The following is a 26798-nucleotide window of genomic DNA, read 5'->3' on the forward strand; positions in this document are numbered from 1 at the left end:
GTCTGGAAACCTAAACTGGCCTTAGACTCTCTATGTAGCCAAAAATGGCTCCAAACTCCCAGCATTCTTTCTGCCTCCACCTCCTGAGTGCCAGGATTACAGGTGTGTGCAACTGCATCCAATGGAATCATTTCTTTTAGACTATTATTTTTATAGTTCAGCTCACATTTACTGAGGTCTTAGTAAACATTTTACGTTGGAAAAGATGAACAGTTTGAGAATTTTTGAGCATGAACTGCTGCCCGCTACATTTTTGACATATTTAAATAAACCAGAGAGGCTAATCTTTGCGAAAGCATAAGATGCTCTTCTCAGTGTGAGATGTATAGGTTTTGACATTTTTGTCATTTTTAAACTCTCAAGAATTTTATTCTGATGTTTCATTCTGACATCTCTAAAGCCTTTAATTTAAGATCACTAAGAACTCTTGGTTTGTATTAATTCTGTTTCATTTGTGTATTTTATATGTTTACTGGTCATATTTGAAAAAAATATCTCTTGTGAGCAATACTCTGTTTAATTTTGGCAGGAAATTACTTTTTTTTTTGTATTTCTGTGATGATCCCCTGAGATCATTTTTGCATAAATCCAGCCTTCTATTTTGAGATACAAATCTGTTGTACAGATGATACTTCTTAGAAGAAAAGATGCATTTGTAGCTGAAAAATGTAAATTACTTTTCATGGAAAATACCTCTCTGGGCCCCCATTTTCAAAATGTGATGATTGCACACTCTGTGTTTCTGTGCACACTTAGAAGCCTACTTATCTTATGGTTATAAAAATCTTGACTATATGGCAGGCAGGGCCTGCCGACATGGTGATGTGTACCACAAAGATGAGTAGGAAGAGCTACTAGGAGCAGCAAGAGACTTGAGATGTGGTCCTGAGACAGGGGGATGGAGGCTTGGGCCATTGGTGCAGGGATATCCTGAGGCTTGGGCCATTGGTGCAGGGATATCCTGTGTTCTTGTTGTGTGTGTTTGCAGATGAATTCATACTTGGAGTCTTTTAAACACCAGAGTCGTCTTCTGTTCTCAGTTTATCCTTATTTGTGTTTTTAAAAACAACAATTCAAAATGTTGTTTGTCATCTGATGGCGGTGCGTTGGGGATCACCACTCTCTTTTGTTGAGTAGCTGGAGAGGATGGTGAGTCTCCCTCCTCACTGTTCTCTACTTAGTTTGGTGGTTAGCATTTGAGGGGCTTGGGGCCTTGCTGTGAAACAAAGTCTAAATAAGAAAAAAAAAATCAATGTATTCCGATTTGTGCCAGAGAAAGGCTTGAGTCTGAGACCATTTACATCTGTTTTCAATAATTCCTAGCATATGTTGCAAAATGTATGTTATCCATCTTCTTATCCAGGAAATAACATTTGTTGCAAACAGTTTGCCAATTCGTAATTTTCTTGACTTTGTTTCTCATGCTGTGGCTTCATATGAGGTCTGAAAAGATGGTGGTCTTTGGTGTCCCAGCTGTTGTGACATTCTGCAGTGGGGGCCTTCATTCCTGGAGGCACTGGGTTCTTTAGACAGCTAGGGCTTTCCCATCGCTACAGTGTAAGGTGGGCCACTACTGACTGGGCACCTATGCTTGGTGAGCACAGAATTTGCTCATGTACCCCTGTAATTCATTTTCATTGCTGGTACTCAGATGCCGTTTGGGGAATGTTAGGTTGATCTATGCTGTCTCCTTTGAAACGTGGCCCAATTTTTCAAACCATTTTTTGTGTTTGGTTTAAGAAGGTACCATCCCCCAGAAATAAAGAGTGATCCTGTCAGATCATTCTGTATTATATCATGCTTGAAAATGGGTACATTATCCCTGCCAGAGAAGAAAAGAAAGACAAAGACCTTTATGGTGTGCATATGTTATTATCTTGTTACAGGTTTGGTAATAGGTGAGAGGCAAGTTCCCTTAGCTCTAATTTTATATTTGTCCAATATTTTTCATGTGTATGTATACAGTGTGCATATGCATAGGTGTGTCTGCACATGAATGTGTATGTGTGTTTGCATGTGGATGTGTGTGCCTGTACACTTGTGCATATACATATGCATATAGAGGCCTGAGGTTGGCTTTAGGAGATTTTCTTGATTGCCTGAGACAAGGTCTCTCAATTGAAGCCAGAGCTCACTGAAATTGGCTAGTCTCCCTAGACAGTTTGCATGAGAGGTTTCTCTGTCTCTGCCTCCCAAGTGCTGGGATTACAGGCAGGCCACATGGCTGCATGGCGCTTGAATGGGTACTGAGGATCTGGGATCCAGTCCTGACTCTTGAATAGCACAAGCTTAATCCACGGAGCCCCTTTCCAAGCTGGTCCTATTTTCTTATGCTAGCAAACATTTTCCTCACTGAGATTTGCATTGTCTTTGCCAAAACTTGGGGGGGAAATAAAGCCCTGAAAGCTCTCTCTATCCAAATTATTTCTTAATGGTTTTTAATGTTTTTTTTTTTTTTTTTTTTTTTAGAACCGCACAAATGTGATTGATCTTGGGTCCATTTGGAAGCTATTGAGTTTCCTTAGAGGTGGAAATTGGCATTTTCCAAACCAGTTTTAGCTTTTGTGGCCTGGAGGTTGTTCAGCTTATATATTTGGAAGACTAAAGATTATTCCCCACCAAGAAGTTTTGTCAACCTGACCTTCTCCACTGTTATGACGCTGCGCACACAGCAGTAATCTCCGCAGAGAACAGCAAACAAAGAGAGGAGACAGAGCAGCGAGTGTTATTTTTACATCCTAAAGTAAATTCTCCAGCATTAAGGCTGCTGGGAATTTTCATCCTGTGGTTCTCACGGATACAGTTCCGCTTCCCTCACTGTCCTCCATGTCTCCTTTTTATTTTTAGTCTTTGAGAGAGGTATTTCTCAAAGTCATTTACTCAGCCAGACATGTAAATGAGATACAGAGTTGTGGAAACTTGGGGCAGCCCTTCTGATCCTGCCCTTCTGGTCCTGCCCTTCTGGTTCTGCCCCTTAGCACCAAGGCTCACTTGAGATTGTGCGTCGCCTAGGGTTCTTTTTGGTCTTCAAGGACTTTGAACTTGACTTTTGAAAGTTGGTCCAGGCACTGTGAGTGCTCTTTGAAGATCACCAGAGGAAAGGATTCTTCCAGATCTATTAAGCCCTTGCCATGAGAGATGGTTTAGAAAATGCCCAGGAATTTGATGCTAGGTTTTGTCTGGGATGGTTTCCTCCAGCCTTCCATGCAAGGGAAGGAATCCAGTTGAGATCACTTTCATGACTGTTTGTCACTAGATCCAGTTATGGAGAACAGAGCAAAATAGGGAGCATTTTGTGGCCAAAGTTGGACTGCCAATCTGTGTATGAGTATTACTCATACATAATGTATCTCACCCTTTGAAATAGCCATCTTCTTATCCATGTTCTGGGTGATGGTTCTAAGTTAAACAGTCTGTGTGAGGTTTAAGAAGCCTCTAAGGTACACACCAGGTAGAAACCATCATGAGGTTTCCTGTCTGGTGGGCTTGACCCACTGACCCCCCCCCCCCAATTTCTGCTTTGTGGTTTGGGAGCTTGAGTTCTGTCTGTAGGCATCTTTATTTATTGAGATTTGGGTTCTGATATCCCATAAACATTGTAATATAATCTTTAGTTTTCTGCCTAAATGAGGTGGTCACATAGCATAATTTTCTGTGGCAATCTGATTTTGAAATAAATTGTCAAATTGTCCTCTAAGTGACTGGGAAAGCTGGAAGATGTTGGTATCTAGTTTTAGGATGCCATAGACACCACCTTGGACTTGAAAGCAGCACATAAGCCGTTACCTAATGCTCTGTGGACAACTTTATGGTGCACCAGTCCTCTCCATGCACCTTTACAAAAAAATGGCTTCCAGGAATTGAACTCAGATAATAAGACTTGCATAGAAACCACCTCTGTGTGCTGAGCCATCTCACCATCCCCAGTGAAGAATTTTATAGGGATGACGTGCCTAGATTTTGAAGCCTGAAAGAAACTCCAACGCCATCTCGTAGCAGAAGGTCACGTATTAGAAAGAAGACACAACTTCTTCATGGCTGCCTTCAAACTGAGATCTCTCCACACATGAGATTAATTTTGCTAGAGTTAGGGAGGCTCTTTCTTCTTTGGTTGTCTCTTCTGCTTAGATTAATTTCCAAACTTAATGGGCTAAATTGCAATAGAAACATTCACCCTCTGTCCCCAACAGACTCCTATCTGTCCAGCGTTCACATTAACCCATCCCAAGATCTTCAGAAATTTCAACTACGACAGTTTTAAGTTCCAACAATACTTCTCATCAGTTCAAGAATACCAAATGTCATGCATGAGTGAGTGTTGATGAGGGCTTAGTATGTTTGACTGTGGGAAAAAATCACTCTCCATAATGAATTTATGAAATTAAAAGTTACTTTTCTACTTCCCAAGCTCAATACTGGAACAGCCTCAGGAGACCAATGTTTGGTGTTCTACTCAACAGTGAAGTGAGTTGGAAAAGTGGAGCTGTCACTTGTCCCAGGCAGTCTAGCATGGTGTAGGTTGTACAGGTTCCTTGGAGGTTTCAAGACCTCAGAATGTGGCACGGGTTCTGAGGAAGCACCTCTTAGGGTAAATGAATATCTTCTTATACCTGCCATTCCAACGGGGCCCTCCTTCCCTCTTCACGCAGGGAAGCACATGTTTGCAGCTGAGTAGTTTCATGAGCCAATTGCTTACCTGGAGAGCTTCCATTGTTTTATAGCTTTATGGCATTATATTCCTTCTCTTCCCTTCTGGTCCAATCTGGCAGCATCTTTGCTGGTATGGTATTCTAAAAACTTTAGTGGTTTCCAATAGATATATTGGAAACTCATTTCAGGAGATGAAAGAGTCCCCCTACAGATCTTCCTAAAGAATTCTGTCTGAGTTTCTGTCTTACGTTTGGATGACTGAGGGATTTATAAGTCAGTGGCCTGGTCTCTTCAAATGGATAGTGAGTACACTATATTTTAATTTTTCTGAGGTTCTTTACCAAATTGTTCATTTATACATAATGATTTTTCTATGGGACATTGTGATTGACAGTGACCTTCAGATTGTAACATTCTTTGCAATATGAATATAATTAATTAGTTCCAAATTATTGACGTTTATGTTCCTTTTGATTACCAGGCACACTCTCAGTTTATCTCTCTGTTTTTTCCCTATAATGTAAGCAGCACAGTGAGAAACTGGTCTGTATCTCCAACTCTCTGCTTGGTAATCTCAACTAAATATCAAACTCCATTTGTGTTTTTGTATAGCTGGTATACCATGTAGCTCACATTTTTGCCAAGTTGGACTGTTTAGTTTGTTGATTTTCATTTTTTGAAATATTATCACAAGTACTTTGAAAGTCTGTATTTGACCTCATGGAAATATGTTGGGTGTTCCCAAGACACTATTGTCTTTCTGCACCACACTCTACTCTCTTCAGACTCCTCCCCAGCACAATCACGAATGGCAGCCAACATCACTATTAATAGTTCCACTAATAATGTAGGTTTCTTCTATCAGGCTCTTCAATATTCCTCTAGCCTCCTCTCCTTACTGAATTCTAAGTCACTTCCATGATTTTAGATGATATTATAGTAGCACCATAATCTTTGGTAGTCAAGTCTATACTAGTTTCTTATTGCCACAGCCAATTATAAAGCTAATAGTTTAAGTAATACACATTTATTGTCATAAAGATTTGTTGATTCATTTATCTATTTATTGAGAGACAAAGGATGGGCTGTGTGTGTGTGTGTGTGTGTGTGTGTATGTGTGTGTGTGTGTTGCATATCCATGAATGATCATATAAATTCTATGCAGGGCACTAGGTGTCTTCATTTATCATTCTCTGCTTTATTGATTTGAGACAAGATCTCTCACTGAACCAAGTGTTTACCATTTAGCTTAGGCTGACTGACCAATGAGCTCTTAGGATCTATGTGTCTGCCTCCTCTGCCCCTGGTGCTGAGGTTACAGGTATATATGGCCATGTTTGACTTAATGTAGAATATCGTACCAGCAAAGATGCTGCCAGATTGGACTAGAAAGGAAGAGAAAGAATATAATGCCCAAAAGCTATAAAACAATGTGGACTTGAACACAAATCTTTATACCTTGAGAACAAGTAGCTGTACCACTGAACCATCTCCCCAGCTCCCTCATAAAGTTCTGAAGGTCAAAAGTCCCAACCAGTCTCCGTTTGGGATGCTTTGTAAGGGCAATCTCTTTACTGCATCTTCTGGTTCCCACAAGGCACTTGTAATCCTTTTCTTATGGTCATGTCCTCTCTGTTAAAAGCACATTGCTCTGATTTCTTTTTATCAACATGTCCCCTTCTTTGCCTAAAAGACTTTCTCTGTATTTGTCTATGGACCCTGTGGCGACCACATTCTGCTGACCCAGGTTACCCAGGATAATGTCTGTATATCATGATAGTAAGTCACTTCTTCACAAAGTTCCTTTTTCACATGAGGAGACAGTCACAAGTCCTAGGAATTGGGATGCAGCTGTTTGAGGGTCTGTGCTATTCAGTCTCCCCCACAGCTGATCTTTCGGTTCTCCCAACTTTTAAAAGTCTGATAAATGGCATGTAGTTACAAAAGAAACTAATTTAGGAGTCAGAAACCTGGGTTTCAATATCTATTAGGTTGCTAAAATGTTGCATGCCTGACAACAAGCCATTTTTTTCTTATCCTCAGTTTCATCATCCATAAAATGAAGGGATTGAACTGATTGATTGCCAGGCCCCTTTAGGATTTCCTGTTGTGGCTCTCTGGTCCTTGCCTGGTCCCTTCAGGGTGATAAGTGCTTTTGTAGAAATGAAATAAATATGTTCAAGTTATCAGTCAGCTGTGGTGAATTGGTCAAAGTGGCACTGCACTGGGGCTCTAGTCTCCCATTGTCCTGGCCACACTGACCTGGTAGACACCCAACAGCTCAAAGCAAAACCCTTATCAAGTATGGTTTCTCTAAATTTGACAACGGCAACATTCTCTGTTCACTACCTGACGAGGAGGAAACACTAGAAACTTCCATGGTCAGAACTAGTGCTATGACACAATGGTCTTCCTGAGTCTGGGATGTGATTATTTGGTTTGTAGAGTTCTTTGCAATGCATGCTGAGTCAGTCACAATATAAATACTAATGCAATATCCAGCCTTGCAAATACAGAGAAAATGTGTTATCTTAGGAAATAGAATTTAAGCTGATTTTTTTGTGATTATGAATATTTAATAGAGAAAAATATCTGATTTTGTGTTTTTTTCCTTTTCATGCCTTTGTTGAAATGTTCAAAATAAGAACAATCAATTGAAAGTGAATTCTGAAAGATTATTTTATAACATTGTGTAATACCTTTGCCACTTTGAACTCTTGGGCCCCAAGTGGCAGGACCTGATTTATGTGGGTCATTCAAACTGAATTCAGGGATTTGATGGATGAAAAGGCTAACCTTCCTATTACAATAGTTGAAGTTTTTAAGTTAGGAGTCATCCAAATACTATCTAGTTTGTCCAAACTAAGGTCTTTTGGGCTTTTTTTTTCTAGAGACCTTGTGAAAGGCCCTCGATTCAAATAGGTATGGATGTATTTTCTATTCTGATTTCCTGCCTCCTTGTTGTTTAGAAGTTTTGCACCCTGAAGAGTTAGATGCTATGTAATAGAAAGTCTGAGAGGCATAGGTAATTAAAGAAAGGAGAAAAAAATTCTATCATCAATGCAGGATTAAAAGAGGTAAGACAGTGTCCCTTGACATGGTCAGTGGCAGTCCACTAGCACACAGGTTCAGGAAGACTCTCTCAGCATGTCCTTGCCATGGCTGTGACTAGATAAATACAAGGGGTGGTGTGTTGGAGTTATTTTTCCCCCAGCGGTGGTGAGCCAAATAGAAGGGGAGAAGTCCTCCAGGCCTATCTTTCACTTAGCTTTTTATTTTTAACAAATGAAAAATACGTAGAGCAGTTGTCATTTGTTAAAGTGTAGCAGAAAGAGCGAAACAGGCCAGTGGAGGCTTCATCAAGAACACTCATTCAGGATGATGAATGTGGCTAAACACACATTTGTTCGTAAAACTTGCAGAGTGGCTGAGCATCATTAAGCATGAGAAATAGGTGCAGCATGCTGAGAAGAGAGTGCAGCAAACAGATGTTGTGAATTTTCACAGGCATCCTTCATCCACTAGTCTATCATTAATATAGTTGAAGGTGATCCTTTCTTCTTATTTAATAAGCACAAACAAAGTCTGTGTGCAGAGATTCTGCTGAACACACTCCTTTTCCCATGGACGTAAGACATTCGGGAATGGGAAGCTGTGTAGACAGACAACCCCCTGTGTATCTGCAATGTGGTATTAGTCTGTAGGTAGAGCTGGATTCCTCTCATATTTTTCTTTTCACTTATTCTGCAGCAGTTTTAACTTCCTCACTGCTTCCCCTAACTGATTGCCTCTAATGCCATGAAGCAAAGCCTTTATTTCTTTTGACCTCACATTTCAATTCTATTCCTTAGGGTACATTTAACTTTTGTGACCTGGCTACCTTCCAACTCTACCTCCTAAGTTGCACCCAACTTTTGTAATAGCACAGTTCAACTTGTCTCTTGACATGATGTAGCTACAAACTTCTATTTTCCTACCGGAAAAAGGCCATAATCTCTAACTGTGTCACCCAAGTCTACTTCTTTTTTTTGTTGTTTTTTGTTTTTTTAACCTTCTCTCCCTTTTTATTCCCCAGGCTTTTGAAAGCTCATGTCTTGGATCACAGATACTTAAAGCCTTCTTCACCTCTTTGAAGAATACTGGCTACTGATCTTGGTACCTTAGGCCCTTGTCTCTTGCCAAAGAATAATAATACTTCTCTAGAATAACCCTGCCTTAGTTAATGTTCTGTTGCTATGACAAGACACCATGACCAAGGCAGCTTATATAGAAAATTATTTAATTGTGCTTGCTTATGGTTTCAAAAGAGTAGTTCATTATCATCATGGAGGAGAGAGTGGCATACAGACAGGCCTGGTACTGGACAGATAGCTGAGAGCTTTAGATCCTGATCCACAGGCAGCAGACAAAGAAAGAAAAACTTCTCTTGGCATGGGCTTTTGAAACTTCAAATCCCACCCCTAGTGACACACTCTTCCAAAGGAGCCCCTGTCTGCTCTAACAAGACCACACCTCTAACTAGTTCTAATCCTTTACAAGTGTTTCACCAACTAGTAACTGAGAACTCAAATATATAATCCTGTAGGGTCTATTCTCATTCAGACCTTCACATTCTACTCTCTGGCCACCATAGGCTCATAGCCATATCATAATGCAATATGCCTGAGCCCAACTTCAAAAGTCGCCATTGTCTTTCACAGTCTAAAGAACTGTCTGAAATTCCAAAGTCTCTTCTAAGACTCAAGCCAGTCTCTCAACTGTAACACCCTGTAAATTAAAAATAAAAAAAGACCACATACTTCCAACATTCAATGGCATAGCATAGGATATTTATTACCAATCTAAAAGGGAGGAAAGGGAACATACAGGGAAAATACTGAACCAAAGAAAAACTAAACTCAGCATGTGAAACTCCAAATTCTGCATATCCATGTTCTATGTGTATCTAAGGAATTAGATGATACTTCCTCTCTTTCATTCCTTCTAGCTTCTCTGATGACAGCATACTTCTCTGTCTTGATATGGTTCCATACCCTGTTAGCAGCTCCCCTTAGCAGGTATCCCATGGTTCTGGGGTCTCCAATATCTTAGGGTCTCCATAACAATCTAAGTTTTATCTTCACAGCTTCATGCAATGGCCTCTCTTGTCCTCCACACAGGGACTGCCCTACCAAATACCTTGCCCCAGAAGTTTCTCTTAAGAGTATATAATGCCTTTATATCTTCTGTATCTTTTACTTTAAAGCCAGAACCATGTGGCAAAAACTTCCAAGTTCTATTTGCTGGGGCTGGAACCTAGTCCCTCCTTGACTTGCCTTTGCATCAGCTTTCTGTTGTTGATGGTTTCCTTTGAGGTTTAAGCTTTCCTTGAATTACTTTTCACAAGTTGGAAGCTTATCTGGGTGGGGTCTTGCTCCCTTTATTCTATTTAGTATCAATCTTTTCTTTAAACATAAGGAGTATAGGACTTGAGCTCAACTCTTCCAAAGAAGACATGTCTACCCCAACAAGGTCACATTTCCAACTTGTTCTAATCCTTCTTGAGTGTTTTACCAAGTGGTGACAGAGAACTCAAATATGTAATCCTATAGGGTATATTCTCGTTTAGATATACACATTCCACACCTTGGCCCCCAAGTTGAGCCCAGAACTTGGTTCCAATATTATGTTTTCTGCTGCTTATTTTTCTTAAACTGTATACTTTGTATTTCTCTTTACTTCACTTGTTTCTTTTCTTTAGAGACCTGCATAACAGCAACCAGTAATAAACAAATAACACAGTCAATACTAGGCTGTCTTGAAATCTCCTCTGCTAACACCATTAATCCAAACTCTTCAATTTAGCCTCTGGCAAAAGGCAGCCATATTCTTAACCAAAATGTTATGAGAATGATATATAGGACAGCTGCTAATATTCTTCCCCTCTCATATGCAGGGTTCCTATTGTCCACAGCACACTCAATACTATTAACTTCCATGCTTCTAATAGGATGGACCAGTAAACCCTGCTTAAAGCATTCAATCACTTTTCTAATCCAAAGTCCCAAAGTCTACATTCTTTAAAACAATAGCATGATCAGGCCTGTCACAGCAACACATTAGTCCCTGGTACCAGCTTCTGTCTTAGCTACCGTTCTGTTGCTGTGAAGAAATACCATGACCAAGGCAATTTATAAAGGAAGTATTTTATAGAGACTTGCTTACAGTTTCAGAGGGTTAGTCCATTATCATCTTTGTGGGGTGCATGGTGGCACATTGGCAGGCACAGTATTGGAGAAATAGTTGAGAGCTTTTATATATTCTGATCTGCAGGCAGCAGAGAGACAAAGAGTGTCAGAAACAAAGATAGAAACAGATAGAGAGACAGGGCCTGGCCTGAGCTTTTGAAACTTCAAAGCCCACCCTAGTGACATACCTTCTCCAGTGAAGCTATATCTATGCTAACAAGACCACACTTCCTACTCTATCTAATGTTTCTCAAACATTTCACCAACTGGTGACTGAGCATTCAAATATATAAGCCTGTGGGAGTCCGTACTTATTCAAACTGCCACAAACCCCATTATCCTAGTATTACCTAAAGATGTTTTGTGTCTAGGATGCAGAATGAAAGTATTTTTTGCAACCCTGAAAGTAATTTTACATGATGTTGAGCTGTGATGAACTGAGTAGTAAGTTCTCTTTGTAGAATTTTGTATAAACATTGTCACCCTTTTTCTTATATCCTGGTGGCTTTGCCCTGACTTTCATCAATACTTCCAGTGACATTAAATCAATCGAGCCTTGTCTTGCACATCATATATGTATGTATGTGTGTGTATGTATGTGTGTATATATGTATGTTTGTATGTGCGCGCACGCGTGCATGTGCGCGCGTGTGTGTACATGTAAGTTTATGTATATGTATTCATGTGTATATGTATGTACTTACTCATTTTCAGACTAGACTAGAGGAGGTAACAAGAAGCAAGAAACAGAAAAAAAAATATGGTAACACTTAGAGTTAGAAATAGCAGCAAGGTATTATGTCATCTTGATATTAATGACCTTGAAGAATTTGAAGAACAAAAGAACAGATTTTTGTAGTTACTCCTTCCTTTATACAAATATGCAATATGAAGACCTTGACTATTTTGGAGACAATGCTCAATTACTCACAGGCTATAAGAATTCTGTTTTGAGAGTTCCTCTCTTTCTAGAGAGATGGCACTGTTGGTTTCTGAAGCTTCATTCCACTGTGACAAGATAACATATTTACAGAGTGGCACAGTGAGTGCAGTTTCTCTGGTTGTTTGATTTAGGTTGTAGTAGGTATTGAACTCATGGTCTCATGCCTGCTAGGCAAGTGTTAGACCACTGAGCTACTGCCCTGAAACTACGTAGTAGATGTGTTTAATAATTTCTGTGAGAACCCCTAACTATGGAGTGCAATGACAATATTCCTGGAGGCTTTGAATAACTCTGGATTTCCTATAGTTTATTTCTGACATAAACATAATTTAAAGTTTAGAATGTTGTTTTGTCTGTTTGAACCCTTTTGCTCAGAAAGAACATGAACACAGTAACTTAAGTTAATCCTGGGAACTCTTGTCATAGATGATGGCTGCTGCTTGTGATTGCTCAAAGTTTAAGAACCTGCTATTCTTTCTAGCTTCTTTACCAAATACACTGGGATGGGGGGGCGGAGGCAGAGCATGTATGTGGAGTATTTAGATAGTATATTTGTTTTAGCCACTTAAATCTCCATGTCACAGACACTTATCTATGATAGAGGTTCTGTAGGAATTTACATTATATACCCAGTGAATCCAGTTCTGCACCCTTGAGCTGTAAAGACCTGCATGAGTTGGTGTTATGTGGCCAAGAGGGAGAGTTGTACCACTTTTTGATAACCTGTATGGGCTAAGCAAAAATATATAGAATTTCATGTGCATCTCTGCCAGTGCCTCTGCACTGATGAGGAATTGCTTGTTCCAGAATTCATAATGGCCTCCAGTCTCTGATCTTCCCAGGAAGGCTCAGGACACATTACCTCCAGTACAATTATGTGTTATATGGAGACGATAGCACCGAACTTCCATAACTTGTTAACAGGGCCAAATTTAAAACAATCCTGCTTACCTAGCATTCACAAAGGCTTCAGGTTCAGTCCCTCCACTGCTGTCACCACCACTACCATCACCACAATCATCACACCAGCAAGACTATCATTATCATAACACCCCACCACCACTGTTACTCTGACCACCACCATCAGACCTGTACAATTATCAGATTTTTCTCTGTAGATGTTTCTCTATATCCATCATTGTGTTGAATATTCACAATGCCTTAACTTAGGGATAAGCAAATTGTGGATTGATACTTCTTTTCATATGTCCATGAGTCAAATGTGATTTCTGCATTCTTAGATAGTTGAAAAGTATTAAAAGAAGACATGTACTTTGTCATGTCACTTTGTGACATGTAAAAATTACACAAAATTCAAATTTTAATGTCCGCAAATAAAGGCCATCATTTTCCTCATTAAGAATATAATATCAATAATTTTACTTAAAATGGTTTAGGATTCTTTTAGTAAAGTTATATGGATTTAAAAAACGTATTAGTTACCAGTGTGACATCATTAATTTTATTGCTTGACCTACACATTCTACACAGCATTTAGTTTCTGAACCTTTACAAACAATATGTGTGCTGACATCAACTCTAAATCATTTCTAGTATCTCTTATATTTTATACCATTTATGTAATAACCAATTTAGAGGATAATAAATAGACTTTTATAAATAAAGAAGATGAGAACGAATTTTTAAAATAGGAAATTCATTAGTGCATTGCATATGGTGAGGTGCAGTGTTGCCTTGTGAAGACTTTGTTTTATTCAGAGAGGTATTCATATGTGTTCTGGACTGGACATCTTGTCAACCACAAAGTGACTTATGGTCTAAGGAAGTAGAGAGTCACATTGCTCCACTGTAATCTCTGCTTGAGATGAGGATTTGTCTTATGCTTGTTTTACTTTGGTAATGCCTCTGGAATAAAACTGTGCGTGTGCATGTGTGTGTGTGTGTGTATGTGTGTGTGTGTGTATGAATGTATGTGTAAGAGTGTGTGTGACATCAAATGAGATACAAGAAGAAAGCAGGAGTGGTCCCTGGTTCTGGAAAGACTCAGTGAAACAGTATTTGGCAAAACCAGAACGGGGAACTGGGAAGGGGTGGGAGGGAGGACAGGGGAAGAGAAGGGGGCTTACGGGACTTTAGGGGAGTGGGGGGGGCTAGAAAAGGGGAAATCATTTGAAATGTAAATAAATTATATCGAATAAAAAAAATAACAATAAAAAAAATTTACTGGAAAAAAAAAGAGTGTGTGTGAGTGTGTCTATGTGTTTGTGAGTGTGTGTATGAGTGTGTGTTTGTATGAGTGTATGTATGTGTGTGTGTCTATGTCTGTGTGTGAATGTGCGTGAGTGTATGTGTATGTGTGTGAGAGTATGTGTGAGTATGTGAGTGTATGTGAGTATGAGTATATGTGAGTATGTGTAGGTGTGTGAGAGAGTATATCTGTGAGTGTGTGTGAGTGTATGTGTGAGTGTATGTGTATGTGTGTGAGAAAGTATATGTGTGAGTGTGAGTGAGTATATGTGACTGTGTATGTAGGTGTGTGAGTGTATTGTGTGAGTGTGTGTGTGAGAGAGAGAATGTATTGTGTGAGTGTGTGTGTGTGTGTGTGTGTGTGTGTGTGTATGTGAGACTATGTGACTGTGTGGTGTCAGTCAGACATTGGGTATCTTCCTTTATCAGATAATTCTCCATTTTATTTTGAGACTGTCTTTCACTGAATCTCAGACTCATAGTTTCAGCAGGACTGGCTAGGCAGCAGCCCCCCCCCCCCCACATCTGCGTAGTATGCCCCTCAAACACTGGGATGACAGACATGTCCTGTTCCAGCTGTTTGTGTTTCTCATGTGAGCGCTGAAGATCCAAATCTAGTTCTCCCAATCATGAAGCAAGCATTATCAAGCCACTCCAAGCTTTCCTCCCAGACGCTCAAAGAAGTTTTTATAAACATTTGCAGTAGTGAATAAAATAGCATACTGGCTGGTTTGGACCAGAATTAGATAACTCCAAACATATCTTCATTTATTCAACCTAGGGCAAATAGCTACCTCAAAGAATGATACAAACACATACACACACACACACACACACACACAGAGAAAGAGAGAGAGAGAGAGAGAGAGAGAGAGAGAGAGAGAGAGAGAGAGAGAGAGAGAGAGAGAAGCTGGTTGGTCTATTAGAGAAGCCATCATCCAGGAAGCTGAGCTTGAGTCTATTCTGAAGGATAGACAGGCTAGCATGAGTTGGGTGATGTGCACAGAAGAAGATGCTCTCTGGCCTGGGGAGTGATATTCTCCTGCATCTTTGCCCAGATCTGCTGGGAAACTTGGATCAAACTGTCCTTGACCAAGATCCTTCCACCCAGGGGAGATGGGATTGGTGGCAGTGATTATCACACCTGTGCTGTGAGAACCAGACAAGGAAATGCAGGTGGCACGTCTCTACAAATGGGTTCCCCGTACAAAGGCACAGTGCTCATTCTATCAGGAAAATGTTTGCCATAGGATCCTGTAGTGTGCTGGGTTTGTGCATCGCCAAGTGCTACTGGGTCAAACCCCTTGTGGAGCCCCCAAGAAAAAATTGGTGAAGTGTAAGCACAAACTTTAAATAGGGGGTGATATAAGGTTGGCCATGCCTTTGCGCATATACATATTTACTCTGGCCTTGCTAGGTGAGGGTCTGGGTGCGTGAGGAGGGTGGGGTCCAGCCAGAGGCCTGTTGACTCTGACATACAAAGGAAGGCTTGCCTGACTGTGATGGTGGTAGTGGAAAGGCAAGCCCTCAGGATGAAAAGTCCCCACGGAGTGAGTGTTCTTCCCCCAAGCTAATTGGTGCATTACTCTCTGTGATGGGCCTGATGGTGCTGAGCGAACAGAATGAAAAAACAAATGAGGAATGGAACCCGGGAGCCTAAAAAGTTAGTAAAATTTGACATTAGAAATAAAATCAGATTTCACCACTGCTTTTCCGCAGTGACAGCCAAATCTATCCACGTCAGAGCAGCGGCCTGTAGTGGGTGATGTCGCGTGCCTTTCCTTCCCCCCTCTCTCCTTTTCCTTTTGCAAAATCAGCATTAGGCTATTTGGAGGACAGGCGAGAGCCATTATGTTAAATTGGGCTACCTACAACTTAAGCTTCTGTCTTTGCTAAAGCTGCCAGTTTTTATAAACAACAGAAGACAGAAAGGGTTTACTAAGAATAATGTTGAAGCCCAAAAGAATCCTACAACCTATAAATCTTAATAGAGGTTCTGAGATTCCAGCAAGCTGGATGTGTCTCTTTTACCCAGGCTCACTCTATCTTGGCTCCCCCGTGATGACTCCAATTTTCTCGAAGCACAGGCACGGTGCCTTGAATTTACTTGTGGCACTATTTGCCTACAAACAGGAATACATGCATATAACCTATGCAAATCAATAAAAACATGTCAAGACCCCTTAGCTCGCACCACTCTCCTAAAATGCAATTTATCTCACTGCAAATGAGAGTAGGGGACTTGGTAACAAATCGTGCCTGATCATTTAACTAGCACCTGTTGTCAATGCCTCTGAAAACTGCATTTTTCATTTGACATACAGTAAATTGCATTTTCATATATATTGAATGGAGAAGGGAGTTGGGGTGTACATACACAGCCCTTTATGCATTTTATGAACAATGGATGTTTTAGAGCCACGGATATAAGGGGTCACGTCAAACCCTGCCAATCCATTTGTTCCTTCCTTGTTGGTTGTGAACATGCCGTATTTTATTTCTGCCTGGGTGTTGAAGTGCGCCAAAGCTGAAAGTATAATTATAACATTCATGGTAGGTGAAGGACAATAACTATAATTTTTGTATAAAACTGAATATAACTTAAACGTGTAAATGTGAAATATTATTTTTGAAAAAAAAAGTTTCTCGGAGAAAACTGCTTTTTTATAAATTATGTTTCCCAGTCAATCCCTTTGTAGGCTTAAATTATGAGTCACTTTTTTTAATGCAATATTTTGTTTGCAGATGGGTGGCTGCGGCAGGAGTTGAACAACACAGGCTTCTCGGCAACAGTGGTTTTTACATTAGTGAGCATGGCTTGACAGTATTATTTGACATCTGGAACAAGCTGTATTATACCAGACATATCAAGTATGTCTGAATGGATCATTTAACTGGCGTTTGTTTCAAAAACTCCCACTCTTCAGCTCTTGCCTGGCTGTCATGATACACCAGCAACAAATCTTATGTTCCTCTGGCTTCCCTGTCCCTCCTGTACCTTTGATAGAATCAGGTTCCACATTCTGCTGAGCAGTTTATAACAGCAGCCATGAGGCCATAGTCTTGCCTCTCATTTGTGGAGATGATGGTGGCCCAGGCAGCTACAGGGCTTAGACCTGGAGGTCTTACATTCCAGGAGTTCTTCAGTTGTTCTGGTGGCCTTTTCTCTTGTTGGAGTTCCTGACTGTGGGCCTCTTGATACATCTCCATGTGCTGTGGCAAGGGTCACTTTGTCACAGTTAGAGAAGATTCCTTGAGTCATGCCACTTGGACACAATGGGGAAGAAACAGATGAGCCCCTGCATCGTATTCTTAAATGAAGGAACCATGTGGGGGCAGAGAGGGAAGAGGGATATGGAGATTGAACTAGCAGAATTTTAAAGTGTCACCGCTCTCCTTTTCCTGTCCCTCTCTTTATCTAGGGTCTAACTGTGTAAGTCGTGTTGGCTTCAGACTTGGAATCCCCAGGGCATGCTGGGTAGTGCTGACTAGTGAGAAAGAATTTACTCACTGGAAGTGCTGCCATTTGGTCATTTCTGTTTAATTAAACTTAACCCCTTGCTTTTCTCCTTAAACTTGGACAGAACACACAGCCCCCACCTGGCTTACCATGCCAGGCATCCAGAGCAAAGAGGGGGGAGAAACTATAAAAGAAAAAGGACCCGGAAAAGAAAGGGTTAGGTAAGTAAGAGTTGGGGGCTCCTCTTCAGTTTCCTTGCATTTGAAGGAACTGTTTTTCTCAGCATAAACAACCCAGAGGTAGAAGGCAGATGCTAAAGAGGCCGGAGACCCTGTAGCAAATGTTAGTCTAGTAACAGTGTCTCAAAGCAGTGGATCTCAGCCCGTGTAGGTCATGAACCTGTAAGGGTCAAAAGGCCCTTTTACAGGGTCCACCTAAGACCATCAGAAACATCCTATATCTATATTATGATTCATAACAGCAGCAAAATTTCAGTTATGACGTAGCTACTAAATAATGTCATAGTTGAGAGTTACCACCATGTGAAGAACTGTATTAAAGGGTCACAGTTTCAGGAAGGTTGAGACCCACTGTTGTAAAGAGAAAAGGAGCCTTTACCTAAAAAGTTGTGTTTGGTTGGAGATAAGGTCACTCATTCCATCAGTCTATTGTCCATTTCACAGGCATCTTGGGCATAGGATACCCTGTGCAACTGTGCAGTGAAAGTGTTGTACTAAACACACAGAGAGCAAAGTGAAACCAAACTGTGTCAGCAGCAGAAACCCTCCGCAGAATCCACCAATAGACATAAAACACAGAGGGATAGAGAGAGAGCAGGACGCTGCTACCCCTGAAACCATAAAACATTGCAGTGAGTAACTAAAGATAAAAAGAAATGGATGGCATCTTTTGTATGTGAACTAGAAGATGTAATATTTCTAAAATATGCTTGCTAACCAAGCAGTCCACAGATGGGATATAATCCTAATCACTCTCTGCCTTCTTTTTAGAAATAGAAAAAGAAATCCTAAAATTCACATGGCATTTTAAATAAACCTTAAATGACTAAAACATTATTTAAATGAGGACAGAGCTAAAAGATGGTCCTTCCCTGTTTTCAGTTTTCAAAAGGTATAAGCATCAGTGTTGTCTTAAAGAGCTGTGGAGCCAGGCAGAGCCAAGAATTAAACTTCATATATGTGGTCATATGACTTTTTACAAGAGAGATACAGCCAGAGAATGAAGGCAAGAATTGTTTGCTTAATGGAAGGCATTGGCAAAACTGGATATCCATATGAAAACATGAAGCTGGACCCTAGTTTATACCATACATGATACTTAATTAAAAACTAAAGAGTCAAGATTAAGGCAAAACAAAAACACAAAACCTATAAAAGCCCTAGAGGGAAACACAGGGGAGAGGTTACAATATGGCTGATCTGGTGATGGGTACTTGCCTATGGCACAAGAAGCATAGTATCTTAGTTAGGGTTTTATTGCTGTGAACAGACACCATGACCAAGACAACTCTTATAAGGACAGCGTTTAATTGTGGCTGGCTTACAGGTTTAGGGGTTGGATGCATGGCAGCATGCAAGCAGATATGGGACAGGGAGAGCTGAGAGTTTTAAATCTTTACCTGAAGGCTGCTAGGAGAAGATGGGTTTCCAGGCAACTAGGATGAAAGTCTTAAAGCTTATGCCCACAGTGACTCACTTCCTACACCAAGGCCACACCTACTCCAACAGGGCCACACCTCTTAATAGAGTCACTCTCTGTGCCAAACAAATTCAAATCACCACACATAGGTAGCAAAATCAACTACACAACTGAGAAACAAGCATTCTTTAGCACATAGGCAATAGAGCGAAGAGGCAGCTTATGTCATGAAAGAAAATATCTATAGATAATCTATAGGAAGTATGTAGTGCGTATGTATGTGTGTGTGTATGTTTATGTGTATGGTGTATGTATGGTGTATGCATGTATGTATGGGTGTAAACACCTATGTAGGCGGCCACATGTGGAGGCTAGACATTAATATTATGTGTCTTCTACCACTGCTCTCTAAATCACTTTTAGAGATGAGATTTCTCACTCAACCTGCTACTTACTTTTGATCTAGACTGGCTGGCCAATGAAGCCCTGGGATCTAGCTGTCTCCTTCTCCCAGCACTGGCCTTACAGATGTCGTACCTGACTTTTGTATGGTTGCTGGGGATCTGAACTTACATCTTCATGCTCACATAGCAAGTGCTGTGTTCACTGATCCATGTACCAGCTGTTATTTTTAAATGTTGTCATTTCAGTTGTTGAGTTTTAGTTTATATATATACATATATATATATATATATATATATATATATGATAATTTGCTTATTTATATTTACCACATTTAAAGGATTTAAAATTTTGGTAAAATATGTGTAAGAAACTTTATTTTTTAAATATTTTATTTGTTAAATTAAACTCAGAATACACAAGGAACTCCTGCAACAAAAACTGGCCTAATATAAAAAGTAGGTAAAGGACTCAAATAGATTTTCCCAAAGAAGATTCAGAGATAGCTAATAGGCACATTAAAAGTGTCCCAATGTCAGTAACCATAAGACAAATAGAAATTCTAACCATGAGTTATCACCTTGAACCCAATAAGATAGCTCATTAGGATAGGCAGTATCAAAGAAGAAATAATAACCATGTTAGTGAGAATATGAAGACGCAGGAATGCTTGCGCTAAGAAGGCCAATTGTAGAAAGGCGAGTCCTCTGTGATGTCAGAGAACTACCATATGGTGATCCTCATTTTGTATCTTTTTTGAGATTATAATATTATATCCCCTTCCCTTTCCTCCCTCAATACCCTTCCAAATATCCCTTCTTGTTCTCTTTCAAATTTGTGGACTTTTTTCATTAGTTATTGCTATGTGCATATATATATATATATATATATATATATATATTACATATACATATATGGCCCTAAATATATCCTACTTAGTCTGTTAATGTTATTTGTATGTATGTTTTCAGGGTTGACTATTTGGTATTGGATAACCAAACTATTTTGTTTGGGTGAAGATATTCCTCCCAAACTCAACATTAATGGTCTCTAGTTCTTTATATAGGCTTGAGGCCCATGATCTTTCTCCAGTTCACACATATAGCATTGAGACACTGTGATCTTTTCCATATACAAATTACCATGTCCTACTTTCATCTTTGTTCAGCTCATGTTTAGGCGGTCATATTGATGAGACTTTATGGATGTAGCTTCTGATTCTACTAGGAAACAATCTCACAGTAAACTTCCTGATCCCCTAGCCCTTACAGTCTTTTTACCCCCCTCTTCTGCAATGTTCCCTGAGCCTTGTGTGCGGGAGTGTTTTGGAGATGTCAAAACCCGCTGGGGCTGGGCTTCATATCTCTGCATTTTGACTGGTTATAGTTTTCTGTAATGGTCTCTGACTGTTGCAGAGAAGTTTCCTTGATGAGGGATGAGGACTGTATCTCTGGGTCTAAGGACTAATATCTAGAGTATAGTTAGGGATTATGCTGTTTTAGTAAACTGTTGGTTATAGGTTCCCCTTAATGATCTGTGACTTATAAGCAGCAGGAATTGGTGAAGTTTCTAGCGTCAGGCACGGTTTTCCTTTTGTTGAATATATCTCAGATCCAGTGAGAGAACCATTGGTTACTGCCGAGGTATGCATGCCAGTATTTAACCATTAGAGCCATTATGCTTTGTTGACTATTGTTATGGCTCATGGGCATCATAACAATTGCCTGTTACTTCTGTGATTTAGATGCTAGCCTGAAGCCTTCTGGTACCATAAAAGCCAGACATCAGGGAGAAGGCATTTAGGTCAGTTCGAGATCAGAGACCTCAGAGACTTCCAGGCCCTGCATCACATCTGAAGTGAATTTGGGACTAACCTTCCACCTCAGTGGGCCCTGAAGGACAATAGTAATAGGCCATGCTATTTTAGGAGTCTCTTAGACAACCCTGAGCAACAATTCAGAAGAGAGTTTCTCATGCCTGGTATTGGAGGTTTTGTGAGATGGTATTTGGATCATGGAGGAAGCATGGTCAGTCCAGATGAGAAATTATCATTTAAGTTATATATGTGTGTATATGTATATATATATATGTATATATCTAGGTATGTATGTCTAATATAGGTAATTTTAAAGGTGGATACTTGAAAGTTTGATTCTTTATGATATTTTCAGATATCCTTGTTTTTATTTTTAGCTTTCCTCATCCTATTCTGTATATATTTTCCTTTGCCCTAGCCAGGAACTTTTCCCCTTTTCTCCACCTAGGCCACTACTAGGACACTGCTCTCCCCTCTGTGTTGTTGTCCCTTTTAACTTTCCTGGTTTGTGCACTTACCCCAGGATGTGTACTCACTTCTGAAGATTTAGAGTCTGCCATGTGTTCAGTTCCCAGAATTCAATCCCTTCTACTGTGCCTCTTTGAAATACTTCCTGTTGTCTAGCCTTGACCCTAACTGGGCAGTTTTGAAGGCCTTCATAAAGCCCTGAGTTCTGCTGAGAACATAATTCACTAATGCAAAGCAAGACTAGAAACAGACAGTATCATGACCTCCCATTTCCATATGAGTTACAGGAGCACACCGCCAGCTGGTTCTGTAACACAGTGAAAACAACTGTCACAAATATATAGGTAAAGTGGTTTGGGTTTCTTGAGTGAGGTGGCTTTTTGTTGTTGTTTTTTACTTGTAGATCCACATAAATTGTGAAGTGGGATGAAAATAGATGCTGGAATCTCTGACTTTATTTTAGATCATAAATATGATAAGCATGGTGTTTTGTATCATAGGAACTCCTATAATCATAACTCAACATGGCTACTCTGTGCAGTTCCATAAAGACATATTTATTATATGATCACCTTGACAGCCTGGCATAAGGCCAGATACAAACCAAAAGGAAATCCCAGGATAAGCTAAACAGAGGTCTTTAGATTGGAAATGAAAGAATAAAAAATTCACCTACAGATTGTGTATGCATCATTCTGTAAGCATTTGAGAGTTTAAAGAGTGCTGAAAGATTATTATGAAAATTTTAAGTGATGGACATTTTGAGGGAATCCTCCCATGCATACTTACTATGTAAACATTTATATCTCCACTTCCTAGTCCCTTTTATTTTTTGTTGTCTTGAGACAGGGCTTCATTATGTAGTCCTGGATGGCCTGGAACTCACTGTGGAGACTAGTCTGGCCTTACACTAACAGAGCTTACCCTGTCTCTGCCTCCTAGATGCTGGGATTAAAGGCAAGTACCATAATGGCCAGTGCCATTTTTTGTTCTTAAATTGCCAAGAAATCCTGTGAGGGTCATAATCTAATGTTTTATGATTACTTGTGTAATTGCATCCGGGCTGAGAGAGAATTGACTCCTGAGTGGTATGGGAAACATGAAAGTCAATACAGTAGCATAGTCAGCAATATTGATCCACCTCCTACTCAGGGTCCCAGGGCTGGGCAGCTACTACCCTCATTCAATGCCTGGATTCCCAGAGTTTGTCATTTTCCAGGGAATAGAGACAAGTAGGGCCATGCCTGGAAATCTCAGGGTCTCATTTTAAGCAGAGGAATATCTAAAAGATTGGAATTCACTTGGTCAAGTCTTAGACCAGAATGTTCTGGGGCAAGGGTCCAGAATCTACAACAGTTAGGAGGCACAGATGTAGACAGAGAAGACCTTCTTACAGGAAGCACCACAGACCTGTGTTAAACGTGGGTCTCTGTCAAACTAGAAATCATCAGCTTTTTGTTTTTAATTGTTGTTTTTCTTGACTCAGAAGAGGATGGCTGTGTGGTGCCTGTTGTTCAACATGATTGAATATGATTGGCTATTATTACTGGCTGATGGGACTTAATTTTCTCGTGCTTAAATGTGATGCATTATCTTGTGTCTAGAACATATGAAAATGAGTTCAAAACAAGAGGCAAAGAAGCTCGAGTTGCTTCAGAGAAAACACACTTATTGAGCTGCAGAGAAGCTACTGGGATCTGTCAATACTAAAATGATATAGACACTCAACCCTTAGCAGTAGAGAACAAGCCCCGCCCCTATGATGGTTCTCAGACCACAGCAGCAATCCAAAGCTTATTATCCTTCTTTCTTTTATCCTCAATTCCCTTTTTCCTTTAATTTTTTTCTTCCTCTCTTCTTTTTGTCCAACTCACAACTCATCAACTCACAATACCCCTGATAAAACTCATTTATAATGCTGACTAAATTTTCTGGCTTCAGCCAGCTGTTCCACCCCAACCCCCCCTTTCCTCATGGAAGGCCCCAAACTCTTCTCACTACTTGTTCTGAAGATAAATTAGCGACTTCTAAATAATGCAGTGAACCCTAATTCTCTTTGATTAGTAGCGAGTTAGATGATAGCGACCCATTGAAATTGGCCATCAGCATAAATAATGAGGGAATGAACTGATAAAATGCAAAGTCACCGGCCATCATAAATCAAATGAAATCCACTTTCTCTGGAAGTCGCTGAAATTAGAAGTCCATGCTCCTATTAATTATTTTGCCTTCTGAAGACGACAGCGTTATAAATCAGCCTTGAAAGGCCCTTCACTTAGAGAGCTGAGGGAGCGCGGCTGCCTGCAAATTGCTTTGTGTATGCACCTAATTGTTTCTTAAGTAATCCACCTTTGTAGCATGGGTCTGGAAAAGGAAGAAGGGTCTCTTTGGTTGAGATCATCAATGTGACCTTCGGAAGGGAGTCATGGATGCCATGAGATGGGCAAAGCTTGAGTGGACAGGTACCTACGTCACCTCTGGAAAAGCTATCTCAGACTTCCTTGGCCACTCAAAGCCACTGAGGTAGGGTTTCCTTGGCCACGTATAGCCACTAAGGAAGGGCCAGACATTCTCCAAGTGGTTTTCTGTGGCAAGAAGGCTGGTGTGTAGGACCCAGGCTATTTTTTTTTTTCATTTACCTATTATGCAGACCCCAGCCAAGAACTTACAAGAAGCCAAACTACTTCATGTAAGTTCAGATCAAAAGGTTAACAACAGAAAAGGGGGTGGGAGAAAACAAAATCCACCACAACAAAATGGAAAGTTCAGCTTTTCTAGTTCATGCCTAAGAATTGTTGTAATCTACATATATGCGGAGTAAAATGATAGATAATTTTTGCTAAAAGGTGGCTGGGAAATGATACTCATTTAGGGGCCTATTTGGCAACAGACATTTAAAACAGCAACATTTTAAGAGAAAAGAGGTTAATTGCATGGTAGGAAATGTTCTAAATTAGTTACACTTAGGTCTACTACCTATCTTAGGGAATGTTCTGAGTTTGAGACTGTTGGTTAAAAACCACAAATACTTTTTATCTAGGACTTGTCTCAAAAATTTGCCTGGTGACCATGGATGGTTAGTAAATCTGAACAGATGTGGCAAGAACATTCCTTGCCTTCTATTGAATGTGAGAAACTTGAGTTGGCTTCTGAAGGGATGAATAAACAGATTCCTGAAACTGGAAACATATATCCCAGGAGCACCCAATGAAAGGCCCAGGCATGAGTTAAGTAGACAGTGCTTGTCCAAGGCTAGCCATGGGATAGATGTCACAGGAGTGAGTGGGGTAAGGATATGACTTGTAAGGAAACATACTTTTCCTTTTTTCTACCCTTTCTATCATCTGCTGTAGACCTGTTAGATTTCTCTGATGGCTGGTCCAGTCAATATAAATCCTGGCCTTGGCAAATGAAATTAAATTCTGTAGTGTAGAAACATATCCTCTGGTTTCTTTGTGTTGTTATAATTGGTGTATCCTGGTATGTTCCTAATCATCCACTGAAGAAAGTATGTGTGCACATGTGTGTGTGTGTGTGTGTGTGTGTGTGTGTGTGTGTGAGAGAGAGAGAGAGAGAGAGAGAGAGAGAGAGAGAGAGAGAGAGAGAGTGGGGGGGAGAGAGAGGGGTTGTAGGATGGAGGGAGAGGAGGGAGGAAGGTGAAAATTCTCATGTATGAGTACATTCTAGGGTTGGGGTGACTGCCACTTAGATCATTGGGAATATGTATAACTAATTCTGAAAAGTGAACTTAATGATGTATAATTGAGCATGATGTCATGTAGTAGGAGTAATTATTCCCTGGAGTATTGAATCCCAAATGCAAGGATGTTCTGCCTGTGCCCTCACAACCACACTGGTCTTTACTTTTGCAGGAAGAATATCTTAATGCCCTGGACAGCGTGGAGAATTCTAAGCCCAGCTGCTGTGCCTCCCCAGTGCTTGCCACCTTCCTTTCCATACTCACTTCTGCTTGCTACAGGGATGGGATCAGGGAAGGAAATGGCACCTAGGTCTTTCTAACCTGCTTTCTGGACATCCTGGAGGCTCCCTGTGCTCAGGGCAGAATGAGTTCTTTCCTGGGAGTTGAAGCTATTATCTCCTGCCAATCCCGAAGGGACGACATGCATTCAGCACAAGATACCCCAAGACTAATTTCTGAGAAAAAAGGAGATTTGATTGTCGAAGAGGGTAAAGGGCAGGGAATAAGAGACAAAGACAAGAGATAGAGGACCAGGGAAAGCAGGAAGGGATATTTGTCCCAGGGGGATGGAGAACTACAAAGGAACTGTCTCTGAAAAGAGAGGAGATGGACACGGCCCATGGACAAACGGTAGTTTATAAAGGTAAAAGGGGAAACACTTGTTAGGATGAGGTGTTTAACTTTGATTTTTGTATGTTAATTAGTTGTGCCAAAGGGGGGCTTTTGACTGCTGGACTTGAATACTTTGATAGCTAGACCCTGGTAGTCAGCCTCAGGAGAAGAAAATGAGCAAATTAGGAAATAGTCCTCAGTTGCTAGCTTTAGGATTGTAATCTAAAGGTTTTTAGCAAGCCAGAGGGATTGGGGGAAGGTCAAGGCCTGCCAGAGCCATGTTACCCCAGAGTCCCTTCAGATCATTGTGTTGCTTGTTGTAGGCTTTATGACGGCCACCAGTAAAGATCTGTTGATTGTTGGAAACACTTGACTATTGTGGAGGGTTCATCCGGTGAGTCCGGTAAGTCCCTTACTGTCTGAGGTCAGTAGAGGATAGATGAGAGACAGATAATCAGGAGGTGAGAGTTTAGCTCACTGGTAAAGTGCTGGTTCCCACTATAAAACAGAAAGGGAAGTGGGGAAGAGAAAGAGGATAGAAGGAAGAGGGAGGGAAGGGATGGAAGAAAATGAAGGGGAAGATAGAGGAGGGAGGGAGACAGAGAGAGATAGAAAAGTAGAGATTGACAACCTGACATTCTGCAGGACTGTCC

At 40.4% G+C, this 26798-nt stretch overlaps 1 protein-coding gene across 1 annotated transcript in view; it reads left to right on the forward strand.

Moving 5' to 3' along the window:
- The window catches only part of Lrmda (leucine rich melanocyte differentiation associated), a 1035040-nt gene that overhangs the window by 367990 nt on the left and 640252 nt on the right, over window positions 1-26798 (forward strand). The window lies entirely within an intron of this gene.

The sequence above is a fragment of the Apodemus sylvaticus genome, chromosome 8 (genome assembly GCF_947179515.1).
Source record: "Apodemus sylvaticus chromosome 8, mApoSyl1.1, whole genome shotgun sequence".
Classification (NCBI taxonomy): Eukaryota; Metazoa; Chordata; class Mammalia; order Rodentia; family Muridae; genus Apodemus; species Apodemus sylvaticus.